This window comes from Equus asinus, chromosome X, assembly GCF_041296235.1.
Source record: "Equus asinus isolate D_3611 breed Donkey chromosome X, EquAss-T2T_v2, whole genome shotgun sequence".
NCBI lineage: Eukaryota > Metazoa > Chordata > Mammalia > Perissodactyla > Equidae > Equus > Equus asinus.
The window spans coordinates 61,757,637-61,773,775 of record NC_091820.1 but is presented as its reverse complement, the minus strand read 5'-3'; positions in this window follow the sequence as shown (position 1 = coordinate 61,773,775).

Below are 16,139 nucleotides of genomic sequence, written 5' to 3'. Positions count from 1 at the left end.
TCCATGGTGTATATATATTCACATCTTCTTTATCTAATCATCAGTCGACAGGCACTTATGTTGCTTCCACTTCTTGGCTATTGTGCACAATGCTGCGATGAACATAGAGGGGAGTAAATCTCTTGGAATTGTTGATTTCATCTTCTTTGGATAAATACCCAGTAGGGGGATAGCTGGATCGTATGGTATTTCTATTTTTAAATTTTTGAGAACTCTCCATACTGTTTTCCATAGTGTCTGCACCAGTTTGCATTCCCACCAGCAGTGTATGAGGGTTCCCTTTTCTCCATATCCTCTCCAACGTTTGTTATTTTTTGTCTTGTTAATTATAGCCATTCTGACAGGTGTAAGGTGAAATCTCATTGTAGTTTTGATTTGCATTTCTCTAATAATTAGTGATGTTGAACATCTTTTCATGTGCCTGTTGGCCATCTGTATATTTTCTTTGGAAAAATGTCTGTTCGGATCCTCTGCCCGTTTTTTGATCAGGTTGTTCATTTTTGTTGTTGCTGAGTTGTATGAGTTCTTTATATATTTTGGAGATTAACCCCTTGTCAGGTATATGATTTGGAAATATGTTTTCCTAGTTGGTGGGTTGTCTTTTCATTTTGTTCATGGTTTCCTTTGCCTTGCAAAAGCTCCTTAGCCTGAATGTAGTACCATTTGTTATGTTTTTCTTTTGTTTCCCATGCCTAAGTAGACAAGGTATTTGAAAAGATACTGCTAAAACCGACGTCAAGAATGTACTCCCTATATTTTCTTTTAGGAGTGTTATGTCATTCAAATCTTTAATCCATTTTGAGTTAACTTTTGTGTATGGTATAAGATAATGGTCTACTTTCATTCTTTTGCATGTGACTGTCCAGTTTTCCCAACACCATTTATTGAAGAGACTTTCCTTTCTCCATTGTATGCTCTTGACTCCTGTGTCAAAGATTCGCTGACCATAGACACATGGTTTCATTTCTGGGCTTTCAATTCTGTTCCATTGATCTGTGTGTTTGTTCTTATACCAGTACCACCATGCTGTTTTGATTACTAGAGCTTTGTAGTATAGTTTGAAGTCAGGGATTGTGGTGCCTCCAACTTTGTTCTTTTTTCTCAGGAATGCTTTGGCTATTCGGGATCTTTTGATGTTCCACATACATTTTAGGATTCTTTGTTCTATTTCCATGAAGAATGTCATTGGGATTCTGACTGGGATTGCATTGAATCTGTAGATTACTTTAGGTAATATGGACATTTTAACTATGTTTATTTTTCCAATCCATGAGCATGGAATATCATTGCATTTCCTTATGTCTTCTTTGATTTCTTTCAATAATGTCTTATAGTTTTCAGTGTATAGGTCTTTCACCTCTTGGTTAAATTTATTCCTAGATATTTTATTCATTTTATTATGATTGTAAGTGGGATTGTATTCTTCAGTTCTCTTTCTGCTAGTTCATTATTAGAGTAGAGAAATGCAACTGATTTTTGTAAGTTGATTTTGTACCCTGCAGCTTTGCTGTAGTTGTTGATTATTTCTCATAGTTTTCTGGTGGATTCTTTAGGGTTTTCTAATATATAGAATCATATCACTTGCAAACAGTGAGAGTTTCACATCTTCCTTTCCCATTTGGATACCTTTTATTTCTTTTTCTTGCCTAATTGCTGTGGCCAAAACCTCTACTACTATGTTGAATAAGAGTGGTGAGAGTGGGCATACTTGTCTTGTTTCTGTTCTCAGATGGATGGCTTTCAGTTTTTCACAGTTGAGTATGATGTTGGCTATGGGTTTGTCATATACGGCCTTTATTATGTTGAGGAACTTTCCTTCTTTACCCATTTCATTGAGAGTTTTTATCATAAATGAATGTTGGAATGTGTCAAATGTTTTCTCTGCATCTATTGAGATGAATATGTGATTTTCATTCCCCATTTTGTTAATATGGTGTATCACGTTCATTGATTTGCAGATGTTGAACCATCCCTGCATCCCTGACACAAATCCCACTTGATCATGGTGTATGATCCTTCTAATGTATTGCTGTATTCAGTTTGCCAATATTTTGTTGAGAATTTTTGCATCTATATTCGTCAGTGATGATGGCCTATAATTTTCCTTCTTTGTGTTGTCCTTGTCTGGTTTTGGGATCAGGGTGGTGTTGGCCTCATAGAATTAGCTATGAAGCATTCTGTCTTCCTCAGTTTTTTGGAATATTTCAAGAAGGATAGGTATTAAATCTTCTTTGAATGTTTGGTAGAATTCTCCAGAGAAGTCATCTGGCCCTGGACTTTTGCTTTTTGGGAGGTTTTTGATTACTGTTTCAATCTCTTTACTTTTGATTGGTCAATTCAGATTCTCTATTTCTTCTTGATTCAGTGTTGGGAGGTTGTATGAGTCTAAGAATTTATCCATTTCTTCTAGGTTCTCCAATTTCTGGGTGTATAGTTTCTCATAGTATTCTCTTATAATCCTTTGTATTTCTGTGGTATCCATTGTAATTTCTCCTCTTTCATTTCTAGTTTTATTTATTTGAATCTTCTCTCTTTTTTTCTTAGTGAGTCTGGATAAGAGTTTGTCAATATTGTTTATCTTCTCAAAGAACAAGCTTTTAGTTTCATTGATCCTTTCTACATTTTTAGTCTCTATTTCATTTGTTTCTGCTCTGATTTTTATTATTTCCCTCCTTCTGCTGACTTTCAGCTTTATTCTACTTTTTATTTTTCTGTTAGGTGTAGTTTAAGATTACTTATTTGGGATTTTTCTTGTTTGTTGAGGTGGGCCTGTATTGCTATGAATTTCCCTCTTAGAACCACTTTTGCTGCATCCCATAAGAGTTGGTATGATGTATTTTCATTTGTCTCCAGATATTTTTTTATTTCTCCTTGATTTTTTCACTGATCCAATCATTGTTCATAGCAAGGTGTTTAGTCTCCACATACTTGTGACTTTCTCATCTTTTTTCTTGTAGTTTATTTCTAGTTTCATAGCATTATGGTCGGAAAAGATGCTTGATATGATTTCAATCTTCTTAAATTTCTTGAGGCTTGCCTTGTTTCCCAACATGTGGTCTATCTTTCAGAATGTTCCATGTGCACTTGAGAAGAGTGTGTATTCTGCTGTTTTGGGATGGAATGTTCTATATATTTCTATTAAGTCCATCTGGTCTAGTTTTTCATTTAAATCCACTATTTCCTTGTTGACTTTCTGTCTGGATGATCTATCCATTGATATATGTGGGGTATTGAAGTCCCCTACTCTTATTGTGTTGCTGTTAATTTCTCCCTTTAGGTCTGTTAACAGTTGCTTTGTTTACTTTGGCACTCCTGTGTTAGGTGCATATATATTCATAAGTGTTTTGTCATCTTGGTGCAATGTCCCTTTTATCATTATATGCTGCCCCTCTTTGTCTCTCCTTGCCTTTTTTATCTTAAAGTCTGCTTTGCCTAATATAAGTGTAGTGACACCTGCTTTCTTTTGCTTGCCACTTGCTTGGAGAATTGTCTTCCAATCCTTCACTCTGAGCCTATGTTTGTCTTTAGAGCTGAGATGTGTTTCCTGGAGGCAGCATATGGTTGGGTCTTGTTTTTTAATCCATCCAGCCACTCTGTGTCTTTTGATTGGAAAATTCAATCCATTTACAATTAGAGTTAGTTTTGAGATATAAGGGCTTAATATTGCCATTTGATCTCTTGTTTTCTAGTTTTTCTATATTTCCCTTGTTTCTCTCCATCTGTATTCCTGACTGCCATTTCAGTTTGGTGATTTTCTATGGTGATTTTCTCAGTTTTCTCTTTATTATCATTTTTGTTTCTGTTCTGCTTTTTTGTCTAGTGGTTGCCATGAGGTTTGTATAAAAGATCTCATAGATGAGAAAGTCTATTTTCTGATAGCCTCTTATCTCCATTAGCCTAATCAGGTTCCATCCCTTTCCTCTTCCCTGTCTAAGTTATTGTTGTCACAAATTATTCCATTGTGTCTTGTGAGTTTGTGATTAAAATGAAGTGTTTATAGTTATTTTTGATGCTTTCCTTCCCTTTATGTTTAATTTATTGAGTGTTTTCTAACCCGTTCTGATAGAGAGCTGCAATTTTCTGATTTTGTCTGTCTATTTATCTCCTTTCTCAAGGCTTTGTAAACCTTTTGCTTTTTGTTTCAGGTTGGAGGGCATTCTTGATCATTTCTTGTAGCAGGGGATCTTGTGGCAATGGACTCCCTCAGCCTTTGTTTATCTGGGAAAGTTTTCACTTCTCCATCATATCTGAAAGATGGTTTCACTGCATAGAGTATTCTTGGATGAAAGTTTTTGTCTTTCAGTATTTTGAAAATATCATTCCACTCTCTTCTAGCCTGTAAAGTTTCTGCTGAGAAGTCCTCTGAAAGCCTGACAGGCATTCCTTTTTAGATTATTCCCTTCCTCCTTGCTCTCTTTAGTATTTTGTCTTTGTCATTGACTTTTGCCAGTTTTACTACTATATGCCTTGGAGAAAGTCTTTTTGCGTTGATGTGATTAGGAGTTCTATAGGCTTCATTTACTTATAATTCCACTTCCTTCCTCAGGTTTGGGAAGTTCTCAGCTATTATTTCTCTGAACAAGCTCTCAGCTCCTTTCTCCCTCTGAAATACCTATGGCCCTTATGTTGCATCTCCTAATTGAGTGAGATATTTCTTGGAGAATTCTTGTTTTTTTTTAAGTTTTAGTTCTCTCTCCTATTGAAGCATTTCTATATTTCTGTCCTCTAAATTATTAATTCTGTCCTGCACAATGTCAGCTCTGTTTTTAAGGTTTCTAGATTACTTTTTATCTCATACATTGTGTTTTTCATCTCCAGCATTTCTTTTTGGTTTTGTTTTTTTACTCTTTCGATCTCTGTTGTGAAGAATTCCTTCTGCTAATTAATTTTATTCCTGAGTTCATTGAACTCTCTTTATGAGTTTTCTTGTGACTCGTTGAGTTTCTTTATGATAACTATTTTGAACTCTCTGTCATTTAAATTATAAATCTCTGTGACTTCAAGATTGGTTTCTGGAGACTTGTTATTTTCCCTCTGATCTGGAGTGTTAATATATTCCTTCATGGTGTTTGATGAAGTGGGCCTTTGCTGGCATAGTGGTAGTATCTGGTTGTAGGTTCCACCTGCCACCACTGGGGGTTGGGGGGGCGCTGTGTTTTCTGAACCCACTGCATCTGCTGGAAGTTGTGCCCATTTGCTGGAAGCTCTGCCAACGGGGCCCAGCCACATCTGCCCGTTGGCTGCCACTACCCAGCGTGTCCCACATGCAAGCACAGGCACTCTGGCATGGATCTGCTGCCCTGGCTGACTGGCCAAGCTGGTGCACCAGGTGGGAAGGGAGGAGAGGGGTACCCTTTTTTGTGCATATGAGCCTGCTCTGAACTTAACCACCAGCCCACCTGGACTGGTGGGCTTTGTGAGGCTGCTCACACAGTGGCTAAGCTACCTCAGTGTGGAGCACCTCCATGGGCCAGAGACAACTCCAAAAGTGACAGCTTTTCTGTGGAGGCCCGCCCTCTCACCCAGCTCCTCCCAGAGTTGCGCCCTGGCCCCTACATGTGGACCCATGACCTTGATCACTGCCTCTGGGGAGGAGAAGGAGATCCACTTACCTCCTTTCACTGCTTCCCAGGGATCCAGTACCCACACCTTCAGACATTGGCTGCATCTCTCAGACTGGATTGGCTGCATCTCTCAGACTGGATCTCTCAGACGTCCTGTTGTGCTGTGTGGGTATCCTCTGTTTGTTAATAAGTGTCCTTTTGGTTCTATCTTATTGGAGGGAGAATAAGGAACATCTCACTCTGCCATGATGCTGAAATCACCCCTCTGATGATTCTTGCCTGAATCTAGTATTACTATGATAACTGGAAAATGAGTTTCTGACTTTATCATTCCTTCTACATTTACAAGTTGGCATACTACTGTGAGAAAAAGCTCCTTCCTTCCTTCCTTTCTTTCTTTCTTTATTATCAGTATGTACTTATGGATCCTTATTTCATTCAGTTATTTACAAACCACTACTATTGTTACTTTGATGCTCAAATTATTATAAATTTGACCCTCATGTCTCCTTTTTTTTTTATTAAGATTATGATAGATTACAACTTTGTGAGATTTCAGTTGTACATTATTGTTAGTAATGTTGTGGGCACACCACCTCACCCTTTGTGCCCTCCCCCCACCCCCCCTCATGTCTCCTTTTGACATGTCTCCATCATTTTTTAGCGCTTCTTTACTTCTGGGATATCTTGACTTTATCTGCTGGTGATCCTGAATCACCCATTTCCCCCTAGAAGTCCTACTTTCCTTAAGTGAGGAATGGTATTTAAAAATCAAGATGTGGGTGGTAGGTGTGCTCATTGCCACTGAACACATCATTGCCTCTAGGCCTTTTCAGCAGACCGAGATACTGAAATATTTAGAGAGAAATCATATGATGTCTGGGATTTGCTTCACAATGATGTAATAGGGATAAGAGCGAGTTGGTGCAGGTATGCATGGAACAAGACTGGTCATGTGTTTATCATTTTTGAAGCAGGGTGATGGGTATATGGAGTTCATTATACTATTTTATCTACTCTGGTATATGTTTGGAAAAGCCTTAAAAAATGTGAAGGTCTATTAAAATCTACCTCTTTTAACTCACCACTACTGCCATTGGTTTCAGTTCTTCTGTCTGGGGTCACACAGAACACACGTAATCCTTCTTCTTCTGTTTCTAGTAGAAACAGAAATGTTTCTCTCAGATCCCTCTTCAAGGAATGACTTGCTACCAAGCTTTGGGGAATGGATTAGCAGACATCATCCAGCTGCCAGCTCCTTCAGGCTGGGCCTTAAATGCAAGGAGCTGCTTCACCTGAAACCACACATTTCCTGGGTCAGCCTGCATCCAGCCTGAGCAATATAAAGAAGGCCTGGCCATTTTTTCATGATGCAGCACACTCAAAGGCAGTACTGGCTCCAGAAAGCCCCACCCCCTGCCAGGTCAAGTGAAGCTTTGCTGTACTTGCACTCCAGTTTGACTTTCTTCCTCTGCCTAATCCCTCTTTTATACCCTTCTTTTACAGGTATGGAATCCTGATAAACAGTTAACTCAAAATGGATCATAGATCTACCTAAAACTATAAAACTTTTAGAAGAAAACATAGGAGGAAATGTTTACGACCTAAGGTTAGGCAAAGAATTCTTAGATATGACACCAAAAGCATGATCCACAAAAGAAAAAACTGATGAATTGGACTTCATTAAAGTTAAAAACTTTTCTCTGTGAAAGCCACTGTTGATAGAATGAAAAGACAAGCTACAGATTGGGAGAAAATATCTGCACATCATATATCTGACAAAGAACTTGTATCCAGAATATATAAAGACCTCTCAAAACTCAAGAGTAAGACAACAAACTCAATTTTTAAAAGATGGGCAAAGGACTTAGACACTTCCCTAAAGAGGATATATAGGTGAGCAATAAGTACATGATAAAATGTTCAACATCATTTGCCATTAGGGACATGCAAATTAAAACCACAATGAGATGCAACTTCAAACCTATAAAAAAGGCTAAAATAAATATAAAAAATAATAATACCAAGTGTTGGCAAGGATGCAGGGCTACTAAAACTCTCCTACATTGCTGGTGGAAATGCAAAATGGTACAGCACTCTCGAAAACAGCTTGGCAGCTTCTTACTAAATTAAATCCACACTTACATATGATGCAGTAATTCCACTCATAGATATTTACCCTATAGAAATGAATATTTATGTTCACACAAAAACCTGTACACACATGTTTATAGCAGCTCTATTCATAATTGCTAAAAACTGGAAACAACCCAGATGTCCTTGAATGGAGAAACAAACTGAGGTACATCCATACAACAGAATACTGCTCAGCAGTACAAAGGAATGAACTATTGATACAAGCAACAACTTGCATGGATCTCAAGGGCATCACACTGAATGAAAGAAGGCACACTCCAAGAGTTACATATCGTATAAGATTCCAAGTGACATTCTGGATGACATTGACAATGAATGACATTCTGGAGAAGGCAAAACTAAAGGGGTGGAGATCAGATCATTGGTTGCCAGGGGCTAAGAGTGGGGAGAATGCGTGCTACAAAGGAGATGCATGAGGAAGATTTTTGTGGTAATCAAACTATTCTGTATTCTGAGTGTGGTAGGGGTTATTTGAATCTATACATGTGTTAAAACTCATAGAACTGTCCCCCAAATAAGTGAAGTGAGTGGGAAAGAAAAGAAAGATCTCTATAGGCCAGTATTGCATGACTCAAGCAGAACATGTCTGCCAGCTGGATTCAGCCCATGGGCCATGAGGTTGTAACCTCTGCTGTTTAGTTTGTAGTCCCCATATTAAAATACAGTACCTCAAAATAATCTATGGTGTTAGAAGTCAGGATAGTGGTTTCCTTTGGGGCAGAGGAATGGGTAGTGACTGACAATCCATGTGAGGGCTTCTAGGTTACTGGTAATGTTCTATTTCATAATTTGGGTGGGTTAGAGTAACCAACCATCTGGTTTGCCCAGGACTGAGGGGTTTCCCAGGATGCGAGCCTTTCAGTGCTAAAACCAGTACAGTCGTGGGGAAATGAGAACAGTTGGTCACCCTAGCAGTTATATGGGTGTGTTCACTTTGTGAAAATTCATTGAGCTGTGTATTTATGATTCATGCATTTTTCTGTATGTGTGTTATGAAATACTGTGCTTTGAACTGGCTTAGATGAGGTCTGGTTAGCACGGGATACTGTTATTTACAGTGACCTAGACTTCTATTAACTCAGCTTGAGGTTGTATTATCATTTTCCACAGCCACGTCATAGAGCTAAACCTTGTGGTAAATGAAACCTCTCAGATATTTTTCACATGAACTGCTATTTAGACATGGCTCCCCTTTCCTTCGTTTATACAAATAATTTCTAAACTTAGAGACAAGATTTTAGATTTTGTTCTCCTATTAAAGTTTATTCTGCTTCTGCTCTTATTCTATTATATCTTATGGAAATATGTCTTTGGCTTTGGGGATTTAGTGTCTTAGCCGGGACCCCTATGATCTTTTGCATGCTATTAAAATATATGAAAGAGCTAGCATCCACCAAACTCTATCCTCTCCACTCACCCTTGACATTGTAGATCAATATCAACGTCTTTTTCTGAGTAGCCCTCCTTATTGACCTACCTCCCAGCACACTCCCAAACCCTTAGAATACTTTTATTGTTATAAATTCAACTGAACTGTATTCACAGTACTTGGGAAATATGTGTACTCATTAAGGAGATATTCTGGTTAACCAAGTGTAGTGATGATGTGACATGTCGCTTAGATCCCCCTTTTAGAACTGAAGCACTCATTCCTAGCTGCTGGGAATATTGGTTGGTGACAGCTCACAGCTGAGTCCCTCCCCAGAATTGCCCTGTGTTTGAAGAAAGCTGCCTTGCCTAAGGTCATTCCCCCTTCCCAGGGGCATCCCACATGCTTAATGCAGGTCATGAAGGCCTGGCTTCTTGCTTCATTTCAGGACATTGCTGAAGGACCATCTCGGGTTCAGAACTATCTGTGGGATTGGCTGAGGCCTCTGTTGAAACTTCTCCTTGTCTATCCAGTCCTGATTTCCTCACTCCTTTGCAGGTGTTGTTCCCAAAGGCAACCTCCAATAATCCACCTATACACAAATCTCAAACTCAGGGTCTGTTCCCCAAGGAACCTTGGAAAGAATTCTAAGGTGACTCCTGTAATCTTCACCCTCTGGTGTTCACATCTTTGTATAATCCTCTCCCCTTGAGTATGAGCGGGGCCTGTGACTTGCTTCTAACCAATGAATATGGCAAAGGTGATGGGATGTCACACCCATGATTAGATTATGGAGTAGATATAAGACACCCTCTTGCTAGCATGCACTAGAAAGACTCCCTTGCTAGCTTCAAAGTAAACTGCCATGTTTACTTTAGAGAATGAAAGGGGGCACTAAAGTAATTCAGTATATGTGAAATATTTACCTATTGATTGACAAATTGGCTTTAGTATACTAGTAGACTACAACACAGTTTTATTAAAAACTAATTTCAAAAATAAAATTCTTTCTAAAAATAAAAACATATATCACTGTACATTAACGCAAAAAATCCTTATTTATATTGATTATCCGAACATTAAAAAATAACACAAGCAGGATATTTTTTTTGGCACATATTCACGTACTTTAATCAGTTTCTTAGCCACATCTATCTCTAACACCATGTTATCGGTATTTTTCTGAAAACGTATTTTTTCCAACATGGTCTTAATGTTCTTATTTTTTTTTCATAAGATCACCTGCAATCTGTTTCACAGCTACACTTAGTGGTTAATAAATCTGAAATTGTAGACATCTTCAATTGATTCTTCTGTATGGATCATAAGGGTTTTTTTTTTTTTTTTTGAGGAAGGTTAGCCCTGAGCAAACATCTGCTGCCTATCATCCTCTTTTTGCTGAGGAAGACTGGCCCTGAGCTAACATCCGTGCCCATCTTCCTCTACTTTTTATGCATGGGACACCTGCCACAGCACGGCTTGCCAAGTGGTGCCATCTCCGCACGCAAGATCCAAATCGGCGAACCCTGGGCCACCAAAGCGGAATGTGTGAACTTAACCACTGCACCACCAGGCCAGCCCTAATCATAAGGTTTGTAATTGAGAAAATACAGGAGAAGAAAAAATTCTACTAAATGGTAGATATTCTTATTAATCTTTTTATTAGAAATGTATATATATTTTAGCTCAAATATATTCACGTTCTGTCTTTTAGCCTCCATTCAGAATATTTCTCCTTGACTAATGTTTTCATAAGACAAATTTGTCCAATAAGTTATCTCTGTTTTTAATTCTTTTGACTGTTTTGACAAATTTAGATACTGCAAAATTTTAAGATGTCTCAATTTCATTCCATTCTGGAGCAGAATATCAATTTACCTAATTAAAAATAAAATCCCTATCAAAAGATTTTCCCCACAGGTTGAGATATGTCTAAGTACAGTTATACAATTTCAAAAGCAAATGTTATACACCATGAAGGCTTTCTTAGTCTCCTTGATTCTTGAATCTTCCTTGACTCTTTCTACAAGTGTTTGTGTTAACTCTTGGTGTCATAGGTTGGCAAAGGAGTTTTCTATTGCTGTGTAACAAATTTAACAGCTTAAAGCAACACACATTTATTATCTCAAAGTTTCCATAAATCAGGAGTCTGGGCACATTCTGGCTGAGTAGTCTGCACAAAGTCTCAAGAGGCTACAATCTAGGTGTCTGCCAGGATGACAATCTCATCAAAAGTTCAACTAAGGAAAGATCCACTTTTCTCAGAATGTTAGAAGAATTTATCTCCTTACAATTGTAGGACTGAGGTCCTTGTTTTCCTGCTGGCCATTTACCAGGGGCCCTCTCAGCTCCTAGACGCTACCCATAGTTCCTTACCACGTGGCTCTCTCTATGGAGAGAGCCATATATATTTATCAATATAAATAAGGATTTTTTGCTTTAATGTACAGTGATATATGTTTTTATTTTTAGAAAGAATTTTATTTTTGAAATTAGTTTTTAATAAAACTGTTTTGTGGTCTACCAGTATACTAAAGCCAATTTGTTGATCAATAGGTAAATATTTCACATATACTGAATTACTTTAGTGCCCCCTTTCATTCTCTAAAGTATTCCAAATTAGGTGAAGTGGTTTCGCTAAGGCTTTAGGATCTTTCCTTTTTGGCTTTATCCCTATTCTTTAGCTTAGCGCATCTATAACCCATATCCAATTTCATATGCAAACTTCGTCTTCAGCAAATGTAAAAGGATCACTCATTTGGGCCACTTAAACTATCCATTCTTTATCACATTCAAGTGGGATAACGGAAAAGGATGTAGGAAGTTCAGAGGTATAAACAGGCTCTGGTTTTTGTTCTCTGGGAGGCCTCTTTTTGCCAATTAATTCATTAACAATCCCCAAGAGTTGCCTCAGAAATAGATTGATATCTCCAAGGACATGTCAATAAAGCAATGAGAGAAGAATAAGCAAAAAAAAAAAAAAAAAACACATGGCAACAGAGAGAGACAGAGAGAGCTCTGACAAACAATAAATACAATTCTGAGCAAAAAAACAACAAATCCTGAGGCCCAGACACAAGTTCCCCTATTGCAAATTCCTAGAGGGAAGATCTTATGCCATTTTTTTAAGTTACAATGCCCCTACACCTTCTGTATTGAGGTCCCTAGCATCAGGCCACCATTGTAGCATAGACCATTTCACCTTTCTTTACTGATAGAACTCCTAAGATTTAGCCAGGCAGATGGCTATCCAGCAAAAGACTACATTTCCCCATCTTATTTGCAGCTTGGAGTGGCCAAGTGACCAAGTTCCGGACAATTGATGTGAGCCATTTCCACAATGTGACCCTAAAAAGGAAAGGAAAGTTCATGCTCTTCTCTGGCCCTTCCCCCCCACCCCGCTGCTAGCTAGGAGATGGCAAAAGCTGGAGCCATCTTGGACTCAAACATGGCAGAGCTTCCTTACCAGCCCTGGACCACTTACCTCTCTACGGCTAACATAAGAGAGAAACCAACTTCTACCTTGTTTAAATTGCTTGTGTACAGTCTTGGGTCTGTTTGTTACAATACTTGTGTTCTCCCTAATAAAACCATGCTGAGCTAAACTTGCAAAGTGAAAAAAGTACACACTGAGTCACTGGAACATGAGTAGACAGACCAATGGGACTGTGAAAAGTTGACATAAATGGAGCCTTTTTAAAAAGGAGGTGAGAACATACAATGGAGAAAGGAGAGTCCGTTTGATAAATGATGTTGGGGAAACTGGATAGCCACGTGCAAAAGAATGAAAGTAGACCGTTATCTTACACTATACACAAAAATTAACTCAAAATGCATTGAAGACTTGACTGTAAGACCTGAATCCATAAAGCTCTTAGAAGAAAATATAGGCAGTACACTCTTTGGCGTAGGTCTTAGCAGTGTATTTTCAAATACCATGTCTACTCAGGCAAGGGAAATAAAAGAAAAAGTAAACAAATGGGACTACATCACATTAAGAAGCTTCTGCATGGCAAAGGAAACCATCAACAAAGTGAAAAGACAGCCCATCAACTGGGAAAAAATATTTCCAAATCATGTATCTGATAAGGGATTAATTTCCAAAATATATAAAGAACTCATACAACTCAGCAACAACAAAAATGAACAACCTGATCAAAAAATGGGCAGAGGCTATGAACAGAGAGTTTTCCAAAGAAGATATACAGATGGCCAACAGGCACATGAAAAGATGTTCAACATCACTAATTATTAGGGAAATGCAAATCAAAACTACAATGAGATTTCACCTTACACCTGTCAGAATGGCTATAATTAATAAGACAAGAAATAACAAGTGTTGGAGAGGATGTGGAGAAAAGGGAACCCTCATACACTGCTGGTGGGAATGCAAACTGGCGCAGCTACTATGGAAAACAGTATGGAGATTTCTCAAAAAATTAAAAATAGAAATACCATACAATCCAGCTATCCCCCTACTGGGTATTTATCCAAAGAAGATGAAATCAACAATTCAAAGAGATTTATGCACCCTTATGTTCATTACAGCATTATTCACAATAGCCAAGAGGTGGAAGCAACCCAAGTGCCCATCAACTGATGATTGGATAAAGAAGATGTGGTATATACGTATATATGAAATACTACTCAGCCATGAAAAAAGACAAAATCATGCCATTTGTGACAACATGGATGGACCTTGAGGGTATGGTGTTAAGCGAAATAAGTCAGACAGAGAAAGACAAACAGTGTATGATTTCACTCATATGTGGAAGATAAGCAAACACATAAATAAGGAGAACAGATTTGTGATTGCCAGAGGGGAAGTGGGTAGGGGAATTGTGAAAGGATTTGTAAAGGGGCACATATGTACGGTGAAGGATAAAAACTAGACTATTGGTGGTAAACACAATGTAGTCTATATGGAAACTGAAATATAATAACGTACGCCTGAAATTCACACAGTGTTACAAGCTGATATGACCTGAATTAAATTAAATAAATAAATAAATAAATAAATAAATAAATAAAAATAAAATAGAACCAGAGCAGCCATTTCAGAGGAACTGCCTACACATCTTACACCTTGAACCTTTGGACTGGACCAAAGCAACATTGTCTTCCAAACAACTGTTTGCAAAGCTAACAGGAAAGCAGGTGTCCTGAACACAAAGACTGATGATTATGGACTCTCTTTCTGAAGATAGAATTGGCAACCAGCCATGTATAGCCAAAGAATAACCTAGCTTATTAACACCTATAGAAATTTTTTTTCCTTTTCCTCTTCTTTGCATGTAATTACCCCCTCCTTTCCCCACAAAAACCCTCCTCTTTCACCCTGTAATTGGGACACTATTTGGGTTTCTACCTGAATCTGTCCTCTCTGAATTGCCATTCTTTGATCCCAAATAAACACTTTGCCTCTTAAACTGGTTTCTGTTTTTGAAGGTTAAAAGGACAGAAGATAAAGTCCATAAATAGAACCAAACACATAGAGAAAATGAGTACAAAATCAAATCAGTGGGGTAAGGATGGACTTTGTTTTTAAAATAAATGCTGTTGCGACAGCCGGGTAGCTATACAGAAAGAGATAAAGTTCATCTCTTCCTCACACCATATGGCAGGTTAAACTCTAAGTGGAACAAAGATTTAATGCATTCACCCTTTGAGCCAACAGTTCCATTTCTGCAAATTTATTCACAGTAAGGACATACCTACACTTTATGGATTAATGTATGTACATTTTCTCATTGTTTTTAATAGCAAAAGACAGGAAAAAATCTCAAGTGTCTATCAATAGGGGGCTATATAAACTACAATACACCAATATTATTGAATACTGTACTATATCAAGCTATAAGAAAGAAAGAGGAGCTCTGTAAGCACTAATATATTTTAAGGATGCAGTTAGGTGAAGAAAGCAAGGTGCAGAATAGTGTATGGTAACATGTTACCTTTTGTGTAAGAAAGGGGGGAAATTAGAAAATATATTTTTGTTTGTGTCTGCGTAAAGAAACACTGAAAAGATATATAAGAAACTCATAAAATCGTTACCTATGATAGTGGAAGGACTAGGATAGATGGAGACAGAAGTGGGTATGGGAGTTCTAAATGTAAGCCTTGGTTTTTTGTTTGTTTGTTTTTGCTGAGGAAGATCCGCCCTGAGCTCATATCTGTGCCAATCTTTCTCTATTTTGTATGTGGGTGGTCGCCACAGCATGGCCATGAACAAGTGGTGTAGGTCCTGCACCCAGGAACCAAACCCGGGCCAACCACTAGGTCATGGGGCCAGCCCCTAATCCCTGTTATTTTGCTTTTACTTTTGAAGCATGTTAATGTATTACCTATTCTACATAAATAGATAAATATTTTAAAGAAAAAAATTGGGGTGGGGGAAACAAGATCATCCATAATCTATATCAGGAAAGCCCAAGAATTTCATTTACCAAAAGGCCAAAGTAATCACTAAATTCTGCTACCTATGCACTCACCAGCATGCCACCAGTGAACCTATGGAAAAGGAAGTCAAGAAAACTGGCATGTCTTTGGGCTGTAAATTGTCTGGAGAATCCAGATACCTTGAAACCACAGTAGAAATCACAGAGAAGGTGATGTGTTCAGCATTCTCTATGTCAGCAAGACTTCTTCCTGGTCATCATACATGGATTCACAAGCAGTCACTTTAGGTCACATAGGAAAACGACAGAGAGGATCATCAACAATGAGATCACAACATGCAAGGAATTTTATTGAATATTTAACCACTGGGTCATATGCAAAGAAAGCTGTATGTACAGAGAGAATTGATAAGGATCTTCAAAAGACTCCAGAGGAGGCTAAGTAGCCCTCCAGCTCATATTTCCTGCATGCGTTGAACCTACCAAGTATGGAAATGCTATCGTTTAAGGCAATGGTTGGGTAAAAGTTTGAAAAGCCTTGGTTAAATAGGGAGTTGGAGAGTTATCATATTAGACAATTACCACCCAGGAGCACCTTATTATGAATTATCCAGTCACCTAGGGTCCTGAAAATGGGAACAAGAAATTACT